The 27,596-nt window shown below is 42.7% G+C and overlaps 1 protein-coding gene across 2 annotated transcripts in view; it reads left to right on the plus strand.

Moving 5' to 3' along the window:
* LOC311300456 (oxysterol-binding protein-related protein 7-like) overlaps positions 1-27,596 on the plus strand; it is a 161,438-nt gene that overhangs the window by 91,365 nt on the left and 42,477 nt on the right. The gene's annotated exons all lie outside the window — the stretch shown is intronic.

The raw sequence follows: 27,596 nt of genomic DNA on the forward strand, positions 1-27,596 counted from the left end.
GAGTTTGTTGTTTTTGTATCTGTTCACTCGAAGGAACACGCCGACTTTTTGGGACTTTAACTTATTCACCGTATCCCCCAGAGTTAGATAAGTCCATACATACCCTTTTCATCTCTGTGTGTGCCGTAACTGTCTGACGCACCCACCGCTAGCCTAGCTTAGCACAAAGACTGGAGGTAAAAGGCTCTAGCTAGCATACTGCTCCCAATAATTGACAAAATAACGCCAACGTTTTCCTAGTTACATGTTGTGATTTGCATAGTCACAGCGTGTACAAATAACAAGGTCAGATGAGAGACAGCCATCTTCTAACCGTATACATACTTAACTGGGAACTATATTCTCAGAAGGCGAAGCACTGCTACTTCTGCGGAGTGATTTGCTCGCACCTGAGAAGCCCTGTGGTGAGGAGCAGAGAGTTTGCTCAGAGTTGGAGTCACATTGGTTTTGTTGACGGAAGTAACAATGGTGCTTTTCAGGTGTTGCGCTAATCACTCCGCCCAAGCAGTGCTTTGCCTTCTGAGAATATAGTTCCCAGTTTTGAAGATGGCTGTGTCTCATGTGATGGTTATTGGTTATCTCATGTTATTGGGAGCAGTAGGCTAGATGGAGCTGTTTGCCTCCAGTATTTGTGCTAAGCTAGGCTAGCGGTGTGTGCGTCAGACAGAGTTATGGCACGCACAGAGATGAAAAGGGTATGTATGGAATTATCTAACTCTGGGGGATATGGTGAATAAGTCCCAAAAAGTTCCTTTTAAAGGGATAGTTCACCCAAAAACGAAAATTCAGCCTTTTTGTACTCACCCTGGTGGTGTTCTAATGCTATATGATCTGTTTTTCAGACTACAAAAGGATCTTTCACTCCCTCTATGTAATGGGAATGAATAGTGACCAGCTTCAAGCTATAACAAAAAAGGTGCAAAAATCACAGAATGATCAAACAACTCATGCCATATTTTCCAAATGTTCTGAGGGCATATATTATATTATATTATATTATATTATATTATATTATATTATATTATATAAATATTATTATTATTATTATTAATGGTGCTTGCTGAAAGCAAGGCATCATTAGTGTTCTCTTGCATACTTATTATTAGTGGTGCTTTTTTAAAAGCATCACTATTGTTATTGCTCATACTTATTATTCTTCTTATTAGTGGTGCTTGCTGAAAGATTTATATTATCAAGCAGCCAATAAGTAATGGCCTAAAATCTTCATAGCCACACCCTAGCAACCAGTTACAGCACCCTAGCAACCACTAAGAGCTCCCTAGCAACCACCCTAAACCAAAAAAAAAAAAATGTGTAAATTTTGTTTATTTTTTAAAGCAATATTACACTCGTGGCCTTGCGATATCGCTCCATGCTTGTGCCTAATCGGCCATAGGCACGAGGCCGCAGGCCGAGTGCCGTACTGAAGGCACTCGTTATTAAAGATTTGAATAACTCTATAAAAACTCCATAGTAACCACATCTTTGACAACTAGCAACCACCTAGTAACACCATAGCAACTACCAAAAATACCGTAGCAACCATCCTGAACACCCTAGAAACGTCTAGAAACGCTCGTAGAATTGCTAGTAACAAAAAGCCTTTGCAGTTTCATCAATGGCAGCTGTCAAGCAACTCCATAGCAACCAAACAGATTACCCCAGCAACCAAAATTGAAAGAGGGATATCTTCCATTCTGAATGTCACAGAGGCATGGGAGTTGGTTTATGTCATTCATACTGACAAGAAGCCTTTGGTGTTTCATGATTGGCAGCTGCCAAGCCACTCCCTACCAACCAAATAGAGTACCCTAGCAACCAATATCCAAAGAGGGATATCTTCCATTCTGAATGTCACATAGGCATGGGAGTTGGTTTATATCATTCATAGTGACAAGAAGCCTTTGCAGTTTCATCATTGGCAGCTGTCAAGCAACTCCATAGCAACCAAACAGAGTACCCTAGCAACCAAAATCCAAAGAGGGATATCTTACATTCTGAATGTCACATAGGCATGGGAGTTGGTTTATATCATTCATAGTGACAAGAAGCCTTTGCAGTTTCATCAGTGGCAGCTGTCAAGCAACTCCATAGCAACCAAACAGAGTACCCTAGCAACCAAAATCCAAAGAGGGGTATCTTACATTCTGAATGTCACATAGGCACGGGAGTTGGTTTATATCATTCATAGTGACAAGAAGCCTTTGCAGTTTCATCAGTGGCAGCTGTCAAGCAACTCCATAGCAACCAAACAGAGTACCCTAGCAACCAAAATCCAAAGAGGGGTATATTACATTCTGAATGTCACAGAGGCATGGGAGTTGGTTTATATCATTCATAATGACAAGCAGCCTTTGGAGTTTCATGATTGGCAGCTGCCAAGCCACTCCATAGCAACCAAACAGAGTACCCTAGCAACTATTAGCAAGACCTATATCTCTGTATCAGAGCATTGTATAGAGATGGGGGTAGGTTTATATAATTCATAGTGACAAGAAGCCTTTGGAGTTTCATGATTGGCAGCTGCCAAGCCACTCCCAAGCAACCAATCAGAGTACCCTAGCAACCAAAATCCAAAGAGGGATATCTTCCATTCTGAATGTCACATAGGCATGGGAGTTGGTTTATATCATTCATAATGACAAGAAGCCTCTGCAGTTTCATCATTGGCAGCTGTCAAGCAACTCCTTAGCAACCAAACAGAGTACCCTAGCAGCCAAAATCCAAAGACGGATATCTTCCATTATGAATGTCACATAGGCATGGGAGTTGGTTTATATCATTCATAGTGACAAGAAGCCTTTGCAGTTTCATCAGTGGCAGCTGTCAAGCAACTCCATAACAACCAAACAGAGTACCCTAGCAACCAAAATCCAAAGAGGGATAACTTACATTCTGAATGTCACAGAGGCATGGAAGTTGGTTTATATCATTCATACTGACAAGAAGCCTTTGGGATTTCATCATTGGCAGCTGCCAAGTAACTCCATAGCAACAAAACAGAGTACCCTAGCAACCGTTTATCAAGACCCATGTCTCTGCATCAGAACATCATATAGAGATGGGGGTTGGCTCTTTTGTTTTGGTTGGGAAACAGTCTGTAAATTTCACCATGGTAACTTTGTATTCACATCCTAGCAACCATTTACAGCCACCTAGCAACCATATTGCAACATATAGAAGCCTTATTTCTGATCCACAACATCGTACAGACATGGTTGTTGGCTCGTATGCAATCATGTACAACACCCTAGTAACCGAGTGGAGAGTTTTGCCACTGCAAGCACCATTTCACATTTTCTTCAGGAAATGTACATTCTAGTTATTATTATTAATGGTGCTTGCTGAAAGCAAGGCATCATTAGTGTTTTCTTGCATACTTATTATTCTTCTTATTATTATTATTCTGGACAAAGTTTGGCGCGTAACTCGTCCCGCAGCTTTTGACACAGACACACGAATGAGGCGTCAAATCGTGCGGATTATTCGGGAATGGTGTGCTATGACTTTTATAAGTGATTGGGGGTACGGTGTTCGCCCCAGGGGCGAAAAAGCGGCCAAAAAAGTCCCATTGACTTAACATTGCGACGAACTTTGACCACACGTAGCTCTGAGCAAGGATTTCGCAGAAACGTGTGATTTGCCACATTTGAAGAGGCTGATAGGCTCTGTAAGAACATACCTCACAATGGGGTAAAAGTTGCACCCCTGGGGGGCAGGAGATGCCCAAAGTTGCCCCATTGACTTACTATGGGGAAGAAACGTCCCGTGAAACACACATGCTTTTCCTACTATGGTAAATTGCATAGGGACTTTGTATTGAACGTAGCTCTGGATCACAGTGTCATAGAGACAAGGGGGAGGGCTCATTTTACTCAGATGACCAATCAGTCTCTCTGGATCATTGTGAAGCTATCAAGCCACGCCCTAGCAACCATTTAGAGCCCCTTAGCAACAAGTTCCATAGACTTCCATTGAAAGAGTTCAAAGAGATATCTCCGGACTGAATTGTCATAGAAACATGGGGGTGGTCTCATTTGACTCAGGGCAGCAAACAGCCAATCATGAATCACCTCAACACTTCCAAGCCCCTCCCTAGCAACAATTGTCGAGCACCTTAGCAACCAAAATCCAAAGAGGGATATCTTCCATTCTGAATGTCACAGAGGCATGGGAGTTGGTTTATATCATTCAAATTGACAAGCAGCCTTTGAGTTTCATGATTGACAGCTGCCAAGACACTCCCTAGCAACCAAACAGAGTACCCTAGCAACCAAACAGAGTACCCTAGCAACCAAAATCCAAAGAGGGATATCTTCCATTCTGAATGTCACAGAGGCATGGGAGTTGGTTTATATCATTCATAGTGACAAGAAGCCTTTGGAATTGCATCATTGGCAGCTGCCAAGTAACTCCATAGCAACCAAACAGAGTACCCTAGCAACCAAAATACAAAGAGGCATATCTTCCATTCTGAATGTCACAGAGGCATGGGAGTTGGATTATATAATTCATACTGACAAGAAGCCTTTGGAATTTCATCATTGACAGCTGACAAGCCACTCCCTAGCAACCAAACAGAGTACCCTAGCAACCAATATCCAAAGAGGCATATCTTCCATTCTGAATGTCGCAGAGGCATGGGATTTGGTTTATATCATTCATAGTGACAAGAAGCCTTTGGAGTTTCATGATTGGCAGCTGACAAGCCACTCGCTAGCAACCAAATAGAGTACCCTAGCAACCGTTTAGCAAAATGTATATCTCTGCATCAGAACATCGTATAGAGATGGGAGTTGGTTTATATCATTCATACTGACAAGAAGCCTTTGCAGTTTCATCATTAGCAGCTGACAAGCATCTCCATTGCAACCAAACAGAGTACCCTAGCAACTATTTAGCAAGACCTATATCTCTGTATCAGAGCATCGTATAGAGATGGGGGTTGGTTTATAAAATTCATAGTGACAAAAAGCCTTTGGAGTTTCATGATTGGCAGCTGCCAAGCCACTCCCTAGCAACCAATCAGAGTACCCTAGCAACCAAAATCCAAAGAGGGATATCTTCCAGTCTGAATGTCACACAGGCATGGGAGTTGGTTTATATCATTCATAATGACAAGCAGCCTCTGGAGTTTCATGATTGGCAGCTGCCAAGCCACTCTCTAGCAACCAAACAGAGTACCCTAGCAACCAAATTCCAAAGACGGACATCTTCCATTCTGAATATCACAGAGGCATGGGAGTTGGTTTAAATCATTCATACTGACAATCAGCCTTTGGAGTTTCATGATTGGCACCTGCCAAGTCACTCCCTGTCAACCAAACAGAGGACCCTAGCAACCGTTTATCAAGACCCATGTCTCTGCATCAGAACATCATGTAGAGATGGGGGTTGGCTCTTTTGTTTTGGTTGGGAAACAGTCTGTAAATTTCACCATGGTAACTTTGTATTCACACCCTAGCAACCCTTTACAGCCACCTAGCAACCATATTGCAACATATAGAAGCCATATTTCAGCTCCACAACATCGTACAGACATGGTTGTTGGCTCGTATGCAATCATGTACAACACCCTAGCAACCGAGTGGCGAGTTTTGCCACTGCAAGCACCACTTCACATTTTCTTCAGGAAATGTACATTCTAGTTAGTGGTGCTTTTTTAAAAGCATCACTATTGTTATTGCTCATACTTATTATTAAGTTGGCTTGAGAAAGCCAACATATTGAAATCCTATTTAAACTTATTAAGTTGGCTTGAGAAAGCCAACATATTGAAATCCTATTTAAACTTATTAAGTTGGCTTGAGAGAGCCAACATATTGAAATCCTATTTAAACTTATTATTATTATTATTATTCTTCTTACTAAAAAATCTGACTCAAACTCCTCCTAGAGCTTTAACTCTACATACTCCAAAATCGGCTCAGACACTCAAACAGATCTGACTCGGTGTGCTCTATCTTTTCAGACTGATCGGACTTACGGTTTTCCTACAAATGACAATCAAAACTCGGAAAAACTCCCATTGACTTAACATTGGGCATTCTAAAAAAATTCAAACTCACCAACCGACAAAAATTTAAATCTAAATCCCTTGAAAACTAATTCAAACTGCCATTCTATATATATTAGCCAATGAAACTCATTTAAACTAATAAACTCTAATCTCATACACTTATAAACTAATTAACTTAAATTTAATAACTAATTAACTAATAAACTCATGAATTCATAGACTTATGAACTCTTAAACTCATAAATTAATAAATTCTGAACTCTAAACTCATTTAAACTTATAAACTCTAAACTCAAAAACTTGTACACTTATAAACTCTAAACTCATAAACTCTGAGTGTGTGTGTGTGTGTGTGTGTGTGTGTGTGTGTCTGAGTGTGTGTGTGTGTGTGTGTGTGTGTGTGTGTGTGTGTGTGTGTTTGTTTGTATCTATCTAACTTATTTATATATCTATCATAAACTTCAAACTACTTTAAACTACTTTAAACTTCAAACCAATTTAAACTTCTTAAGTTTAAAGCTCCCAGCTCCCAAGCAACTCCATAGCAACCAAACTTGAGTACCCTAGCAACCGTTTTGCAAGACCTATATCTCTGTATCAGAACATCGTATAGAGATGAGGTTTGGCTCTTTTGACTCATGCTAGCAAACAGCACTTCCAACATGCTACATATGCTAGCAGTGAATAGCTACATGCTAATAGCGATTAGTTAAGTGTTAAATCATGCCAAGATCATGCTAAGAACTCTATAAAAACTCCATAGTAACCATCTGTGATAACTACCAACCACCTAGTAACACCATATCAACCGCCCTGAATACCATAGCAACCCCCCAGAACACCCTAGCAACCGCCTAGCAACCACCCAAAAGACCCTAGCAACCACCCAGAACACCGTAGCAACCACCCAAAAGACCCTAGCAACCACCCAAAAGACCCTAGCAACCGCCTAGCAACCACCCAAAAGACCCTAGCAACCACCCAGAATACCCTAGCAACCACCCAAAACAGCCTAGCAACCACCCAGAACACCCTGGCCACCACCTAGCAACCACCCAGAATACCTTAGCAACGCCTAGCAACACCATAGCAACCACCCATAACACCCTAGCAACTGCCTAGCAACCACCCAGAACACCCTAGCAACCACCCAAAATACCCTAGCAACCGCCTAGCAACCACCCAAAACCGCCTAGCAACCACCCAAAACACCCTAGCAACCGCCTAGCAACCACCCAGAATACCCTAGCAACCACCTAGCAACAGCATAGCAACCACCCAAAATATCCTAGCAACCACCCAGAACACCCTAGCAACCGCCTAGCAACCACCCAAAAGACCCTAGCAACCACCCAAAAGACCCAAGCAACCGCCTAGCAACCACCCAAAAGACCCTAGCAACCACCCAAAAGACCCTAGCAACCACCCAGAATACCCTAGCAACCACCCAAAACAGCCTAGCAACCACCCAGAACACCCTGGCCACCACCTAGCAACCACCCAGAATACCTTAGCAACGCCTAGCAACACCATAGCAACCACCCATAACACCCTAGCAACTGCCTAGCAACCACCCAGAACACCCTAGCAACCACCCAAAATACCCTAGCAACCGCCTAGCAACCACCCAAAACCGCCTAGCAACCACCCAAAACACCCTAGCAACCGCCTAGCAACAACCCAAAATACCCTAGCAACCACCCAAAAGACCCTAGCAACCACCCAAAATATCCTAGCAACCACCCCGAACACCCTAGCAACCGCCTAGCAAAAAACTTTCCGGTCCAAACTTTCTCAAGCCAACTTAAAGTTTGTCTCGACGAACTTTCGCATCTAGTTATTATTATTATTCTTCTTACTAAAAAATCTGACTCAAACTCCTCCTAGAGCTTTAACTCTACATACTCCAAAATCGGCTCAGACACTCAAACAGATCTGACTCGGTGTGCTCTATCTTTTCAGACTGATCGGACTTACGGTTTTCCTACAAATGACGATCAAAACTCGGAAAAACTCCCATTGACTTAACATTGGGCATTCTAAAAAAATTCAAACTCACCAACCGACAAAAATTTAAATCTAAATCCCTTGAAAACTAATTCAAACTGCCATTCTATATATATTAGCCAATGAAACTCATTTAAACTAATAAACTCTAATCTCATACACTTATAAACTAATTAACTTAAATTTAATAACTAATTAACTAATAAACTCATGAATTCATAGACTTATGAACTCTTAAACTCATAAATTAATAAATTCTGAACTCTAAACTCATTTAAACTTATAAACTCTAAACTCAAAAACTTGTACACTTATAAACTCTAAACTCATAAACTCTGAGTGTGTGTGTGTGTGTGTCTGAGTGAGTGTGTGAGCGAGGTAGTCTGTGTGTGTGTGTGTGTGTGTGTGTGTGTGTGTGTGTGTGTTTGTTTGTATCTATCTAACTTATTTATATATCTATCATAAACTTCAAACTACTTTAAACTACTTTAAACTTCAAACCAATTTAAACTTCTTAAGTTTAAAGCTCCCAGCTCCCAAGCAACTCCATAGCAACCAAACTTGAGTACCCTAGCAACCGTTTTGCAAGACCTATATCTCTGTATCAGAACATCGTATAGAGATGAGGTTTGGCTCTTTTGACTCATGCTAGCAAACAGCACTTCCAACATGCTACATATGCTAGCAGTGAATAGCTACATGCTAATAGCGATTAGTTAAGTGTTAAATCATGCCAAGATCATGCTAAGAACTCTATAAAAACTCCATAGTAACCATCTGTGATAACTACCAACCACCTAGTAACACCATATCAACCGCCCTGAATACCATAGCAACCCCCCAGAACACCCTAGCAACCGCCTAGCAACCACCCAAAAGACCCTAGCAACCACCCAGAACACCGTAGCAACCACCCAAAAGACCCTAGCAACCACCCAAAAGACCCTAGCAACCGCCTAGCAACCACCCAAAAGACCCTAGCAACCACCCAAAAGACCCTAGCAACCGCCTAGCAACCACCCAAAAGACCCTAGCAACCACCCAAAAGACCCTAGCAACCACCCAGAATACCCTAGCAACCACCCAAAACAGCCTAGCAACCACCCAGAACACCCTGGCCACCACCTAGCAACCACCCAGAATACCTTAGCAACGCCTAGCAACACCATAGCAACCACCCATAACACCCTAGCAACTGCCTAGCAACCACCCAGAACACCCTAGCAACCACCCAAAATACCCTAGCAACCGCCTAGCAACCACCCAAAACCACCTAGCAACCACCCAAAACACCCTAGCAACCGCCTAGCAACCACCCAAAATACCCTAGCAACCACCCAAAAGACCCTAGCAACCACCCAAAATATCCTAGCAACCACCCAGAACACCCTAGCAACCGCCTAGCAACCACACAAAAGACCCTGGCAACCGCCTAGCAACCACCCAAAACACCCTAGCAACCACCCAAAACACCCTAGCAACCACCCAAAATACCCTAGCAACCGCCTAGCAACCACCCAGAATACCGTAGCAACCGCCTAGCAACACCATAGCGACCACCCATAACATCCTAACAACCGCCTAGCAAAAAACGTTCCAGTCCAAACTTTCTCAAGCCAACTTAAAGTTTGTCTCGACGAACTTTCGCATCTAGTTATTATTCTTCTTCTGACCGGAAAAAAAACTATATGTATCTCCTCCTAGAGCTTTAACTCTACATACTCCAAACTCGGCACAGACACTCAGACTGATCTGACTCGGTGTGCTCTATCTTTTCAGACTGATCGGACTTACGGTTTTCCTAAAAATGATGATCAAAACTCGAAAAAACTCATTCAAAAACTCCATTGACTTACATTGGGGAGTTCTAAAAAATTCAAACCGACAAAAATTTAAATCTAAACACCTTGAAGACTAAACCAAACTGCCGTTCTATATACTATATGAGCCATTGAGACTCATTTAAACTAATAAACTCTAAACTATAAACACTTATAAACTAATTAACTTATAAACTCATGAATTCATAAACTTATGAACTCTTAAACTCATAAATTAATAAACTCTGAACTCTTAATCTCATTTAAACTTATAAACTCTAAACTGATTTAAACTTATAAACTCAAAACTCAAGAACTCATACACTTATAAACTCATCAATTTATACACTTATAAACTCTAAACTCAGAAACACACACTGAGTTTATGAGTGAGTGTGTGTGTGTGTGTGTGTGTGTGTGTGTGTGTGTGTGTGTGTGTGTGTGTGTGTGTGTGTGTGTGTGTGTGTGTGTTTGTGTGTGTGTGTGTGTGTGTGTGTCTATCTAACTTATTTATCTATCTGTCAAACTTCAAACTACTGTAAACTACTGTAAACTTCAAACCACTATAAACTTTCTTAAGTTTAAATCTTCCAGCTCCCAAGCAACTCCATAGCAACCAAACTCGAGTACCCTAGCAACCGTTTTGTAAGACCTATATCTCTGTATCAGAACATCGTATAGAGATGAGGTTTGGCTCTTTTGACTCATGCTAGCAAACAGCACTTCCAACATACTACACATGCTAGCAGTAAATAGCTACATGCTAATAGTGATTAGTTAAGTGTTAAATCATGCCAAGATCATGCTAAGAACTCTATAAAAACTCCATAGTAACCATCTGTGACAACTACCAGCCACCTATTAACACCATATCAACCGCCCTGAATACCTTAGCAACCGCCTAGCAACACCATAGCAACCACCCATAACACCCTAGCAACCGCCTATCAGCCACCCAGAACAGCCTAGCAATCACCCATAACACCCTAGCAACCGCCTAGCAACCACCCTAGCAACCACCCAGAAGACCCTAGCAACCACCCAAAACATCCTAGCAACCGCCTAGCAACCACCCAAAACACCCTAGCAACCACCCAGAACACCCTAGCAACACCCTAGAAACCACCCAGAATACCCTAGCAACCGCCTAGCAACCACCCAAAACACCCTAGCAACCACCCAAAACACCCTAGCAACCACCCAGAATACCCTAGCAACTGCCTAGCAACCACCCAAAAGACCCTAGCAACCACCCAAAACACCCTAGCAACCACCCAGAATACCCTAGCAACCGCCTAGCAACCACCCAAAACACCCTAGCAACCACCTAAAATACCCTAGCAACCGCCTAGCAACCACCCAAAACACCCTAGCAACCACTCAAAATATCCTAGCAACCGCCTAGCAACCACCCAAAACACCCTAGCAACCACCCAAAATACCCTAGCAACCGCCTAGCAACCACCCAAAAGACCCTAGCAACCACCCAAAAGACCCTAGCAACCGCCTAGCAACCACCCAAAAGACCCTAGCAACCACCCAAAATATCCTAGCAACCGCCTAGCAACCACCCAAAACACCCTAGCAACCACCCAAAAACCCTAGCAACCACCCAAAAGACCCTAGCAACCACCTAGCAACCACCCAACACACCCTAGCAACCACCCAGAATACCCTAGCAACCGCCTAGCAACCACCCAAAATACCCTAGCAACCGCCTAGCAACACCATAGCGACCACCCATAACATCCTAGCAACCGCCTAGCAAAAAAACGTTCTGGTCCAAACTTTCTCAAGCCAACTTAAAGTTTGTCTCGACGAACTTTCGCATCTAGTTATTATTATTCTTCTGACCCTAAAAAAATCTATATCAAACTCGTCCTAGAGCTTTAACCCTACATACTCCAAACTCGGCTCAGACACTCAAACTGATCTGACTCGGTATGCTATATCTTTTCAGACTGATCGGACTTACGGTTTTCCTAAAAATGACGATCAAAACTCGAAAAAACTCATTCAAAAACTCCATTGACTTACATTGGGGAGTTCTAAAAAATTCAAACCGACAAAAATTTAAATCTAAACACCTTGAAGACTAAACCAAACTGCCGTTCTATATACTATATGAGCCATTGAGACTCATTTAAACTAATAAACTCTAAACTATAAACACTTATAAACTAATTAACTTAAAAACTCATGAATTCATAAACTTATGAACTCTTAAACTCATAAATTAATAAACTCTGAACTCTTAATCTCATTTAAACTTATAAACTCTAAACTGATTTAAACTTATAAACTCAAAACTCAAGAACTCATACACTTATAAACTAATCAATTTATACACTTATAAACTCTAAACTCAGACACACACACTGAGTTTATGAGTGAGTGTGTGAGCGAGTTAGTGTGTGTGTGTGTGTGTGTGTGTGTGTGTGTGTGTGTGTGTGTGTGTGTGTTTGTGTGTGTGTGTGTGTGTGTGTGTGTCTATCTAACTTATTTATCTATCTGTCAAACTTCAAACTACTGTAAACCACTGTAAACTTCAAACCACTATAAACTTCTTAAGTTTAAATCTTCCAGCTCCCAAGCAACTCCATAGCAACCAAACTCGAGTACCCTAGCAACCGTTTTGTAAGACCTATATCTCTGTATCAGAACATCGTATAGAGATGAGGTTTGGCTCTTTTGACTCATGCTAGCAAACAGCACTTCCAACATACTACACATGCTAGCAGTGAATAGCTACATGCTAATAGTGATTAGTTAAGTGTTAAATCATGCCAAGATCATGCTAAGAACTCTATAAAAACTCCATAGTAACCATCTGTGACAACTACCAGCCACCTAGTAACACCATATCAACCGCCCTGAATACCTTAGCAACCGCCTAGCAACACCATAGCAACCACCCATAACACCCTAGCAACCGCCTAGCAACCACCCAGAACAGCCTAGCAACCACCCATAACACCCTAGCAACCACCTAGCAACCACCCTAGCAACCACCCAAAAGACCCTAGCAACCGCCTAGCAACCACCCAAAAGACCCTAGCAACCACCGAAATATCCTAGCAACCGCCTAGCAACCACCCAAAATACCCTAGCAACTACCCAAAATATCCTAGCAACCGCCTAGCAACTACCCAAAAGACCCTAGCAACCACCCAGAACACCCTAGCAACCGCCTAGCAACAACCCAGAACACCCTAGCAACCACCCAAAAGACCCTAGCAACCACCCAAAATATCCTAGCAACCACCCAAAACACCCTAGCAACGCCTAGCAACCACCCAAAAGACCCTAGCAACCACCGAGAACACCCTAGCAACCACCCAAAATACCCTAGCAACCACCCAAAAGACCCTAGCAACCACCCAAAACACCCTAGCAACCGCCTAGCAACCACCCAAAAGACCCTAGCAACCACCCAAAATATCCTAGCAACCACCCAAAACACCCTAGCAACCGCCTAGCAACCACCCAAAACACCCTAGCAACCACCCAAAACATCCTAGCAACCACCCAAAAGACCCTAGCAACCACCTAGCAACCACCCAAAAGACCCTAGCAACCACCTAAAATATCCTAGCAACCGCCTAGCAACCACCCAAAAGACCCTAGCAACCATCAGAAATATCCTAGCAACCGCCTAGCAACCACCCAGAATACCCTAGCAACCACCCAAAACAGCCTAGCAACCACCCAGAAAACCCTAGCAACCGCCTAGCAACCACCCAGAATACCCTAGCAACCACCTAGAACACCCTAGCAACCACCCAAAATACCCTAGCAACCACCCAAAAGACCTTAGCAACCACCCAGGACACCCTAGCAACCACCCAGAACACCCTAGCAACCACCCAAAATACCCTAGCAACACCATAGCAACCACCCATAACATCCTAGCAACTGCCTAGCAAAAAACGTTCTGCTCCAAACTTTTCTCAAGCCAACTTAAAGTTTGTCTCGACGAACTTTCGCATCTAGTTCTTTTTATTATTATTCTGGACAAAGTTTGGCGCGTAACTCGCCCCGCACCGTTTGTCACAGACCCCTGAGTGAGGTGTCAAATCGACCGGCTCATTGAGGAGAGGTGTGCTATGACTTTTCTAAGCGATCGGGTGTACGATGTTCGCACAGCGGACGAAAAAGCGGCCAAAAAAGTCCCATTGACTTAACATGGGGAGTTCTAAAAACATTTGAATCCCAACCGACGTTTTCACACACACAGACTCCAAAGGGCCTGTCACCCCTGCATCTCTCCCTCTCTCTCTCCCTCAGAGGATTTATATTATCAAGCAGCCAATAAGTAATGGCCTAAAATCTTCATAGCCACACCCTAGCAACCAGTTTTAGCACCCTAGCAACCACTAAGAGCTCCCTAGCAACCACCCTAAACCAAAAAAAAACATTTTTTTTAATTTTTTGTATTTTTTAAAGCAATTTTACTCTCGTGGCCTTGCGATATCGCTCCATGCTTGTGCCTATTCGGCCATAGGCACGAGGCCGCAGGCCGAGTGCCGTACTGAAGGCACTCGTTATTAAAGATTTTAAGAACTCTATAAAAACTCCATAGTAACCATATTTGACAACTACCAACCACCTAGTAACACCATAGCAACTAACAAAAATACCTTAGCAACCACCCTGAACACCCTAGCAACGTCTAGAAATGCTCTAGTAACCACCAAAAAACTCTAGCAACCACCCAGAACACCCTAGCAACTGCCTAGCAACCACCCAGAACATTCAGCATCTTGCTAAAAACATGCTATCTACATGCTAATCATGCTAGCAACATGCTAATCAAGCTAGCAACATGCTAATCATGCTAGCATTATGCTAGCAACATGCTAATCATGCTAGCATTATGCTAGCAACATGCTAATCAAGCTATCAACATGCTAATCATGCTAGCATTATGCTAGCAACATGCTAATCAAGCTAGCATAATGCTAGCAACATGCTAATCATGTTAGCATCTAGCCAAAAACATACTAACAACATGCTAATCATGCTAGCATCTTGTTAAAAGCATGCTAATCATGCTAGCATCATCCAACCAACATGCTAATCATGCTAGCAACATGCTAATCCTGCTAGCATCATTCTAACAACATGTTAATCATAATAAATCATGTTGGAATGTGGTAAATCGTAGTAAATCATCTTAGAAACATGGTAAATCATGGTAAATGATGCTAAAATGTGGTATATCATGGTATCACAACATTTCAATTGTGTTAGCATCTGCCCAGTGGCGAATTTTGCCACTGCAAGCACCACTTCACATTTTCTTCAGGAAATGTACATTCTAGTGTTGTGATTACTATTCACCTAGACAAAACTTCAGCGCGTAACTCGCCCCACACCGTTTGTCACAGACCCCGGAATGAGGTGTCAAATCGACCGGTTTATTGAGGAAAGGTGTGCTATGACTTTTATAAGCGATCGGGTGTAAGATGTTCGTCTGGCGGATGAAAAATTAGCCGAAAAATGTCCCATAGACTTAACATAGGCACAAAATTTGCAAAATCATATCTTTGGCTCAGAAGGTCATAGAGCCTTGGGGATGGGCTCTTTTGATTCATCCTATCAAGCAGCCAATAAGTAGTGACATAACAACTTCATAGCCACGCCCTAGAAACCAGTTACAGGCCCCTAGCAACCATTGAACAACATTTACAAGCCATATCTCTGCAACAAAACATTGTAAAACACAGAGTTGGGCATTTTTTGACCCAAACCTGCAAATACTCTTTAAATATTACCCCATAAACTGTATAAACAAACCTTAGCAACCATTTGGAGTACCCTAGCAACCGTACAAACACATGAATGAGCTATATATCAGCACCAGAACATCATATAGACATGGGGGTGTGCTTGTTTGTTTCAGTTGGGAAACCAATCTGTAAATATCATCATGGTAACTGTGTAACCACACCTTAGCAACCATATTGCAACATATAGAAGCCATATTTCAGCTCCACAACATCGTACAGACATGGTTGTTGGCTCGTATGCAATCATGTACAACACCCTAGCAACCGAGTGGCAAATTTTGCCACTGCAAGCACCACTTCACATTTTCTTCAGGAAATGTACATTCTAGTGTTGTGATTACTATTCAACTAGACAAAACTTCGGCGCATAACTCGCCCCACACCGTTTGTCACAGACCCCTGAATGAGGTGTCAAATCGACCGGTTTATTGAGGAAAGGTGTGCTATGACTTTTATAAGCGATCGGGTGTAAGATGTTCGTCTGGCAGGAGAAAAATTAGCCGAAAAATGTCCCATAGACTTAACATAGGCACAAAATTTGCAAAATCATATCTTTGGCTCAGAAGGTCATAGAGCCTTGGGGTTTGGCTATTTTGATTCATCCTATCAAGCAGCCAATAAGTAGTGACATAACAACTTCATAGCCACGCCCTAGAAACCAGTTACAGGCCCCTAGCAACCATTGAATAACATTTACAAGCCATATCTCAGCAACAAAGCATTGTAAAAACACAGAGTTGGGCATTTTTTGACCCAGACCTGCAAATACTCTTTAAATATTACCCCATAAACTGTATAAACAAACCTTAGCAACCATTTGGAGTACCCTAGCAACCGTACAAACACATGAATGAGCTATATCTCAGCACCAGAACATCGTATAGACATGGGGGTGTGCTTGTTTGTTTCGGTTGGGAAACCAATCTGTAAAACTTTTCTGCATCAGAAACTCACTTCCGGTCGGAGAGCACGCTGGCACGGTTTGGTTGCCGCTTCTCCCTCCGTGACTATCTATCACTGTTGGATTTAATATCTTAACACTGTTGGACTTTCTTTTATTATTGTTGACGTTTATTTGCGCTAGTCATAAAAGTGCGCTCTGTGTTGCCGGCTGTGATGCTGGCTGATACTGACCACTGGCATCTCAACAACGAAACGAGCCTGTTGGCTTCTACTGAAACGTCCTCACACCTTGACTGTGGTCTGTGAAAGCTGTCCCAGGTGACGTCTGTGCCTGCTGTGGTGTTCTGCCCCGGAGGGCCTGCCTGCTACCGGGCCAACTACGAGGTGGATTTCTGTGTGTGTCTACCCTGGTGCGCTTCTACGCACGCACATACACACTCATCGGTGGTGACGCGCGGCGGCATCCCTAACTCTTGAACTTCGGAATTCAACCTTCCTAGGGGGCTTCTAAAATACTGCTGTTAATATGAGGAATAATATGTGTCTCTGGTGGATTCTTCTATGCTCTACTGTCAGTGCCACTTCAGCATTAAAATATTCGGCAGCGGAGCTATTGCGTTTGAACTCAATGAACTTCAGGACTCCACTGGCTCTGTTTGCCCACCGTGATGTTCTTTCCCGACCGAGATACATCCACCGCGGATCGGGACGATCTTACACATCCAGTAAGTCATCCTCTGCTATTAGTTTGATCTGGTCTAAAGTTCGTCCTGTTTCCTCCACCGGCCGTGGAGCTAATCCAAATAATTTGTTTCCGGTTACCAAGGCAACGTCAAATGCTAGTTTTACTGACTGTTTTCAATGTGGACTTTTTAATGTTCGATCTCTTACAAATAAAGGTCTGCTGATAAGTGAGTTTATTAGTGATGGAAAACTGGACATAATGTGCCTCACTGAAACTTGGCAACAGCCTAATGATTACTTTCATCTTAATCAAACAACCCCTAGTGGTTATTCTTACATCAGCCAACCTCGCTCTAGTGGGCGTGGGGGTGGGGTTGCTATTGTCTATCGTGACACGATCAAAGTTAAAACAATCAGTATACCTCATTTTTCTTCATTTGAATGCTTGGCTGTTAAACTCTCTGGCTTTCAACCATTGGTAATTTTAACACTCTATAGGCCACCTAAACCATCTGATCTGTTCTTAACTGAATTTTCTGCATTAATGACTTCACTTTCTGTCTATTCTCCCAATATATTAATTGTTGGTGATTTTAATATTCATGTTGATGCCACTACTACTTGTTCCTTTGCTGCTGATTTTATGTCATTACTTGATGGTCTTGATGTCACCCAAAATGTACATTTTCCTACTCACAACAAAGGTCATACTCTAGATTTAGTTTGTTCAACTGGTATTGTTCCCTGCAATGTAACACATGCCGAGTTACCCATCTCTGATCACAAAGCTGTTTTATTTGAAGTCTCTGTCCCAGTTTCCAGGTATAAACATCAACGCATTATAGCCTACAGAAACATAAAACACATTAATCCATCTGACCTTGGGAGCCTCATAAATACATATTCGACTACTGACTCCCACTGTCCCCTCAGCCTCATCACTCATTACAATGACTGCCTATCTTCTTCTCTTGATGCCCTTGCTCCCACTCAAACCCGTTCTGTTTCCTTCAACCACTCGGCGCCGTGGTACACACCTGAGCTCCGCCAGTTAAAAAGATGTGGGAGACGCCTTGAGCGCTTGTATAAACGGACAGGCCTTGTATCTCATGCGCAGGCCTACAAAGATCACCTCTTGCAATATAATAACACCATTTCTGCTGCTAGAACATCTTACTATTCGAACATTATAAACTCTGGAAATAAAAATTCTAAGCTCCTGTTTTCTACAGTAAACCGGCTCCTTAAGCCACCTGAAAATGTATTCTCTGACCCCTCAACGGAACTCTGCAACAAGTTTCTAAACTTTTTTCATTCAAAAATTCAAGAAATACATCACCATCTGCATAATATTCCAAGCACTACAGCTCACAACCTGACCTACATAACATAACTGCCCTGCAGGGCTCTGCTTTAACCATCTCCCTCTCAAACTTCACCTTGGCCTCTGAGAACCAGATCAAAGAACTTGTTAGCAAATCAAAAACCTCTACTTCCCAATTAGACCCTCTGCCTACCAGTCTTCTTAAAGCATGCCTGCCTTCCATCGCTCCACTACTCACTACATTAGTAAATTCCTCCCTCTCCACAGGCATTGTACCGCCCACTCTTAAGACTGCTGCTGTCACACCGGTCCTCAAAAAGCCCAATGCTGATCATGATGACTTGAACAACTACCGTCCCATCTCCAATCTTCCTTTTGTCTCCAAAATACTGGAGCGGGTCGTGGCACATCAACTACATCACCATCTCATCTACAATGATCTCTATGAACATTTCCAGTCTGGTTTCCGTGCTAAACATAGCACGGAAACGGCATTGGTAAAAATCAGCAATGATCTACTCTGTGCTGCTGACTCTGGTCTATTGTCCATCTTGATCTTACTTGACTTGAGCGCTGCCTTTGATACCATCTCACATCCCCTCCTCATTGAACGTCTGGCCAGCATTGGTATCATGGGTGATGCACTTTCCTGGTTCTGTTCATACCTCACGGATCGTCAGCAGTTCGTACAACTCAAACACTTTAAATCGGCCTGTGCGTTTGTGCCTCAGGGTGTCCCCCAGGGGTCAGTGTTGGGTCCACTCCTCTTCATTATATATCTGCTTCCCCTGGGCAAGATCATGAGACACCACAAAATTAATTTCCACTGCTATGCTGACGACACCCAGCTTTATATTTCAACTAAACCATCATCTCCCCTTCCACCCACCTCACTCAGCAACTGTCTTCAAGACATTCAAATCTGGATGAACACAAACTTTTTAAAACTGAATGCTAGTAAGACTGAAGTCCTGCTCATCGGCTCAAAATCTTCTCTCTCAAAACAGCAAAACCTAAATTTAACCATAGATGAGATCACGGTCCCTCTGTCAACGCAAGTCAAAAGCCTTGGTGTCATTCTGGACAGTTCCCTTTCATTCAAATCTCAGATAAAATCACTTACCCGGACTTCTTTCTTTCACCTCCGAAATATCTCCAGGCTTAGACCTTCATTGACACAAGCCAGCACTGAAACCCTAATTCATGCCCATATCACGTCACGTCTGGATTATTGCAACTCCCTTCTCATCGGTCTCCCTTCCAAGCTGATAAATAGACTTCAACTTATTCAGAACTCTGCCGCTCGAATCCTCACTGGTATCAGACCATCAGAACACATTACACCTATCCTTATCTCTTTACACTGGCTCCCTGTGCACTTCCGTATTGATTTTAAGACCCTTCTCATCACTTACAAAGCACTTCATAATCTTGCACCCAGCTACATTTATGACCTCCTATCAGGATATGTTCCTACACGTTCCCTCCGCTCTTCCTCGACTGGCCTCCTTGTCACCCCCAAATTCCGCCTCTCTACCATGGGGGCAAGGGCCTTCAGTTGCGCTGCTCCAAGACTTTGGAATGCCCTCCCCTCCCACATTCGACAGGCAGACACAGTTACTTCATTTAAAAAATTGCTAAAGACCTATCTCTTTAAGAAAGCTTTTAATCTTTAAAACTTTTCATTTCTACATCGCCATAGTAACTTTCCTGACACTCTTAATAGTGCTTTCTTCTGGCGTTCTTAGCACTTTTCTGATTTGTCTTATTTGTATCATGTATTAGCCTACAATGAATTTTAATATATTTTAATTTCTTTAGTCTTTTATGTCCTCCGAAACATGTAAGATGTCCTTGGGTATTTAGAAAGGCGTCGGCCAAATAAATGTATAAATAAATATCATCATGGTAACTGTGTAACCACACCTTAGCAACCGTTTAAAGCTACCTAGCAACCATATTGCAACATATAGAAGCCATATTTCAGCTCCACAACATCGTACAGACGTGGTTGTTGGCTCGTATGCAATCATGTACAACACCATAGCAACCGAGTGGCGAATTTTGCCACTGCAAGCACCACTTCACATTTTCTTCAGGAAATGTACATTCTAGTTAGTGGTGCTTGCTGAAAGCAAGGCATCACTATTGTTATTGCTCATACTTATTATTATTATTATTTTTCTTCTTATTATTCCGGACAAAAGTTTGGCGCGTAACTCGTCCCGCAGCTTTTGTCACAGACACACGAATGAGGCGTCAAATCGTGCGGATTATTCGGGAATGGTGTGCTATGACTTTTATAAGTGATCGGGGGTACGGTGTTCGCCCCAGGGGCGAAAAAGCGGCCAAAAAAGTCCCATTGACTTAACATTGCGACGAACTTTGACCACACGTAGCTCTGAGCAAGGATTTCGCAGAAACGTGTGATTTGCCACATTTGAAGAGGCTGACAGGCTCTGTAAGAACATACCTCACAATGGGGTAAAAGTTGCACCCCTGGGGGGCAGGAGATGCCCAAAGTTGCCCCATTGACTTACTATAGGGAAGGAACATCCCGTGAAACACACATGCTTTTCCTACTATGGTAAATTGCATAGGGACTTTGTATTGAACGTAGCTCTGGATCACAGTGTCATAGAGACAAAGGGGAGGGCTCATTTTACTCAGATGACCAGTCAGTCTCTCTGGATCATTGTGAAGCTATCAAGCCACGCCTTAGCAACCATTTAGAGCCCCTTAGCAACAAGATCCATAGACTTACATTGAAAGAGTTCAAAGAGATATCTCCGGACTGAATTGTCATAGAAACATGGGGGTGGTCTCATTTGACTCGGGGCAGCAAACAGCCAATCATGAATCACCTCAACACTTCCAAGCCCCTCCCTAGCAACCATTGTCGAGCACCTTAGCAACCAAAATCCAAAGAGGGATATCTTCCATTCTGAATGTCACAGAGGCATGGGAGTTGGTTTATATCATTCATATCGACAAGCAGCCTTTGAGTTTCATGATTGACAGCTGCCAAGACACTCCATAGCAACCAAACAGAGTACCCTAGCAACCAAAATCCAAAGAGGCATATCTTCCATTCTGAATGTCGCAGAGGCATGGGAGTTGGTTTATATCATTCATAGTGACAAGAAGCCTTTGGAGTTTCATGATTGGCAGCTGACAAGCCACTCGCTAGCAACCAAATAGAGTACCCTAGCAACTGTTTAGCAAAACGTATATCTCTGCATTAGAACATCATATAGAGATGGGAGTTGGTTTATATCATTCATACTGACAAGAAGCCTTTGCAGTTTCATCATTAGCAGCTGACAAGCATCTCCATAGCAACCAAACAGAGTACCCTAGCAACCATTTTACAAGACCTACATCTCTGCATCAGAATATTGTATAGAGATGGGGGTTGGCTCATTAGTTTCAGTTGGAAAACAGTCTGTAAATATCACCATGGTAACTGTGTATTCACACCCTAGCAACCATTTAGAGCCACCTAGCAACCATATTGCAACATATAGAAGCCATATTTCAGCTCCACAACATCGTAGAGGCATGGTTGTTGGCTCGTATGCAATCATGTACAACACCCTAGCAACCGAGTGGCGAGTTTTGCCACTGCAAGCACCACTTCACATTTTCTTCAGGAAATGTACATTCTAGTGTTGTGATTACTATTCACCTAGACAAAACTTCGGCGCGTAACTCGCCCCACACCGTTTGTCACAGACCCCTGAATGAGGTGTCAAATCGACCGGTTTATTGAGGAAAGGTGTGCAATGACTTTTATAAGTGATCGGGTGTAAGATGTTCGTCTGACGGGCGAAAAATTAGCCGAAAAATGTCCCATAGACTTAACATTGGCACAAAATTTGCTAAATCATATCTTTGGCTCAGAAGGTCATAGAGCCTTGGGGTTGGGCTCTTTTGATTCGTCCTATCAAGCAGCCAATAAGTAGTGACATAACAACTTCATAGCCACGCCCTAGAAACCAGTTACAGGCCCCTAGCAACCATTGAACAACATTTACAAGCCATATCTCAGCAACAAAACATTGTAAAAACACAGAGTTGGGCATTTTTTGACTCATACCTGCAAATACTCTTTAAATATTACCCCATAAACTGTATAAACAAACCTTAGCAACCATTTGGAGTACCCTAGCAACCGTACAAACACATGAAGGAGCTATATCTCAGCACCAGAACATCGTATAGACATGGGGGTGTGCTTGTTTGTTTCGGTTGGGAAACCAGTCTGTAAATATCATCATGGTAACTGTGTAACCACACCTTAGCAACCATTTAAAGCTACCTAGCAACCATATTGCAACATATAGAAGCCATATTTCAGCTCCACAACATCGTACAGACATGGTTGATGGCTTGTATGCAATCATGTACAACACCCTAGCAACCGGGTGGTGAATTTTGCCACTGCAAGCACCACTTCACATTTTCTTCAGGAAATGTACATTCTAGTGTTGTGATTACTATTCACCTAGACAAAACTTCGGCACGTAACTCACCCCACACCGTTTGTCACAGACCCCTGAATGAGGTGTCAAATCGACCAGTTTATTGAGGAAAGGTGTGCTATGACTTTTATAAGCGATCGGGTGTAAGATATTCGTCTGGCGGGCGAAAAATGTGCAGAAAAATGTCCCATAGACTTAACATAGGCACAAAATTTGCTAAATCATATCTTTGGCTCAGAAGGTCATAGAGCCTTGGGGTTGGGCTCTTTTGATTCGTCCTATCAAGCAGCCAATAATTAGTGACATAACTTCATAGCCACGCCCTAGCAACCAGTTACAGGCCCCTAGCAACCATTGAACAACATTTACAAGCCATATCTCAGCAACAAAACATTGTAAAAACACAGAGTTGGTCATTTTTGGACCCAGACTTGCAAATACTCTTTATATATTACCCCATAAACTGTATAAACAAACCTTAGCAACCATTTAGAGTACCCTAGCAACCGTACAAACACATGAATGAGCTATATCTCAGCACAAGAACATTGTATAGACATGGGGGTGTGCTTGTTTGTTTCGGTTGGGAAACCAGTCTGTAAATATCATCATGGTAACTGTGTAACCACCCCTTAGCAACCATTGTCGAGCACCTTAGCAACCAAAATCCAAAGAGGGATATCTTCCATTCTGAATGTCACACAGGCATGGAAGTTGTTTTATATCATTCATAATGACAAGCAGCCTCTGGAGTTTCATGATTGGCAGCTGTCAAGCAACTCCCTAGCAAACAAACAGATTACCCTAGCAACCAAACTCCAGAGAGGGATATCTTCCATTCTGAATGTCACAGAGGCATGGGAGTTGGTTTATATCATTCATACTGACAAGAAGCCTTTGGAATTTCATTATTGGCAGCTGCCAAGTAACTACATAGCAACCAAACAGAGTACCCTAGCAACCAAAATCCATAGAGGGATATCTTCCATTCTGAATGTCACACAGGCATGGGAGTTGGTTTATATCATTCATAATGACAAGCAGCCTCTGGAGTTTCATGATTGGCAACTGCCAAGCCACTCCATAGCAACCAAACAGAGGACCCTAGCAACCAAACTCCAGAGAGGGATATCTTCCATTCTGAATGTCACAGAGGCATGGGAGTTGGTTTATGTCATTCATATAGACAAGAAGCCTTTGGTGTTTCATGATTGGCAGCTGCCAAGCAAATCCATATCAACCAAACAGAGTACCCTAGCAACAAAAATCCAAAGAGGGATATCTTCCTTTCTGAATGTCACACAGGCATGGGAGTTGGTTTATATCATTCATACTGACAAGAAGCCTTTGGAATTTCATCATTGGCAGCTGCCAAGCCACTCTCTAGCAACCAAACAGAGTACCCTAGCAACCAAAATCCAAGGAGGGATATCTTCCATTCTGAATGTCATAGAGGCATGGGAGTTGGTTTATATCATTCAGAGTGACAAGAAGCCTTTGCAGTTTCATCATTGGCATCTGCCAAGTCACTCCCTGGCAACCAAACAGAGGACCCTAGCAACCGTTTATCAAGACCCATGTCTCTGCATCAGAACATCATATAGAGATGGGGGTTGGCTCTTTTGTTTTGGTTGGGAAACAGTCTGTAAATTTCACCGTGGTAACTTTGTATTCACACCCTAGCAACCGTTTACAGCAACCTAGCAACCATATTGCAACATAAAGAAGCCATATTTCAGCTCCACAACAGCGTACAGACATGGTTGTTGGCTCGTATGCGATCATGTACAACACCCTAGCAACCGAGTGCCGAATTTTGCCACTGCAAGCACCACTTCACATTTTCTTCAGGAAATGTACATTCTAGTGTTGTGATTACTATTCACCTAGACAAAACTTCGGCGCGTAACTCGCCCCACACCGTTTGTCACAGACCCCTGAATGAGGTGTCAAATCGACCGGTTTATTGAGGAGAGGTGTGCTATGACTTTTATAAGCGATCGGGTGTAAGATGTTCGTCTGGCGGCCGAAAAATTAGCCGAAAAATGTCCCATAGACTTAACATAGGCACAAAATTTGCAAAATCATATCTTTGGCTCAGAAGGTCATAGAGCCTTGGGGTTGGGCTCTTTTGATTCATCCTATCAAGCAGCCAATAAGTAGTGACATAACAACTTCATAGCCACGCCCTAGAAACCAGTTACAGGCCCCTAGCAACCACTGAACAACATTTACAAGCCATATCTCAGCAACAAAACATTGTAAAAACACAGAGTTGGGCATTTTTTGACCCAGACCTGCAAATACTCTTTATATATTACCCCACAAACTGTATAAATAAACCTTAGCAACCATTTGGAGTACCCTAGCAACCGTACAAACACATGAATGAGCTATATCTCAGCACCAGAACATCGTATAGACATGGGGGTGTGCTTGTTTGTTTCGATTGGGAAACCAGTCTGTAAATATCATCATGGTAACTGTGTAACCACACCTTAACAACCGTTTAGAGCCACCCAGCAACCATATTGCAACATATAGAAGCCATATTTCAGCTCCACAACATCGTACAGACATGGCTGTTGGCTCGTATGCAATCATGTACAACATCCTAGCTACCGAGTGGCAAGTTTTGGCACTGCAAGCACCACTTCACATTTTCTTCAGGAAATGTACATTCTAGTGTTGTGATTACTATTCACCTAGACAAAACTTCGGCGCGTAACTCGCCCCACACCGTTTGTCACAGACCCCTGAATGAGGTGTCAAATCGACCGGTTTATTGAGGAGAGGTGTGCTATGACTTTTATAAGCGATCGGGTGTACGATGTTCGTCTGGCGGGCGACAAATTAGCCGAAAAATGTCCCATAGACTTAACATAGGCACAAAATTTGCAAAATCATATTTTTGGCTCAGAAGGTCATAGAGCCTTGGGGTTGGGCTCTTTTGATTCATCCTATCAAGCAGCCAATAAGTAGTGACATAACAACGTCATAGCCACGCCCTAGAAACCAGTTACAGGCCCCTAGCAACCATTGAACAACATTTACAAGCCATATCTCAGCAACAAAACATTGTAAAAACACAGAGTTGGGCATTTTTTGACCCAGACTTGCAAATACTCTTTAAATATTACCCCATACACCTGTATAAACAAACCTTAGCAACAATTTGGAGTACCTTAGCAACCGTACAAACACATGAATGAGCTATATCTCAGCACTAGAACATCGTATAGACATGGGTGTGTGTTTGTTTGTTTCGGTTGGGAAACCAGTATGTAAATATCACCATGGTAACTGTGTATTCACACCCTAGCAACCGTTTAGAGCCACCTAGCAACCATATTGCAACATATAGAAGCCATATTTCAGCTCCACAACATCGTACAGACATGGTTGTTGGCTCGTATGCAATCATGTACAACATCCTAGCAACCGAGTGGTGAGTTTTGCCACTGCAAGCACCACTTCACATTTTCTTCAGGAAATGTACATTCTAGTTAGTGGTGCTTTTTTAAAAGCATCACTATTGTTATTGCTCATACTTATTATTATTTTTCTTCTTATTATTCCGGACAAAAGTTTGGCGCGTAACTTGCCCCGCACCGTTTGTCACAGACCCCTGAGTGAGGTGTCAAATCGACCGGCTCATTGAGGAGAGGTGTGCTATGACTTTTCTAAGCGATCGGGTGTACGATGTTCGCACAGCGGACGAAAAAGCGGCCAAAAAAATCCCATTGACTTAACATGGGGAGTTCTAAAAACATTTGAATCCCAACCGACGTTTTCACACACACAGACTCCAAAGGGCCTGACACCCCTGCATCTCTCCCTCTCTCTCTCCCTCAGAGGATTTATATTATCAAGCAGCCAATAAGTAATGGCCTAAAATCTTCATAGCCACACCCTAGCAACCAGTTTTAGCACCCTAGCAACCACTAAGAGCTCCCTAGCAACCACCCTAAACCAAAAAAAAACATTTTTTTACTTTTTTTTATTTTTTAAAGCAATTTTACTCTTGTGGCCTTGCGATATCGCTCCATGCTTGTGCCTATTCGGCCATAGGCACGAGGCCGCAGGCCGAGTGCCGTACTGAAGGCACTTGTTATTAAAGATTTTAAGAACTCTATAAAAACTCCATAGTAACCATATTTGACAACTACCAACCACCTAGTAACACCATAGCAACTAACAAAAATACCTCAGCAACCACCCTGAACACCCTAGCAACGTCTAGAAATGCTCTAGTAACCACCAAAAAACTCTAGCAACCACCCAGAACACCCTAGCAACTGCCTAGCAACCACCCAGAACATTCAGCATCTTGCTAAAAACATGCTAATCATGCTAGCAACATGCTAATCAAGCTAGCAACATGCTAATCATGCTAGCATTATGCTAGCAACATGCTAATCAAGCTAGCATAATGCTAGCAACATGCTAATCATGCTAGCATTATGCTAGCAAACATGCTAATCAAGCTAGCAACATGCTAATCATGCTAGCATTATGCTAGCAACATGCTAATCAAGCTAGCATAATGCTAGCAACATGCTA

Source organism: Rutilus rutilus, assembly GCF_951802725.1.
Source record: "Rutilus rutilus genome assembly, chromosome: 11".
Taxonomy (NCBI): Eukaryota; Metazoa; Chordata; class Actinopteri; order Cypriniformes; family Leuciscidae; genus Rutilus; species Rutilus rutilus.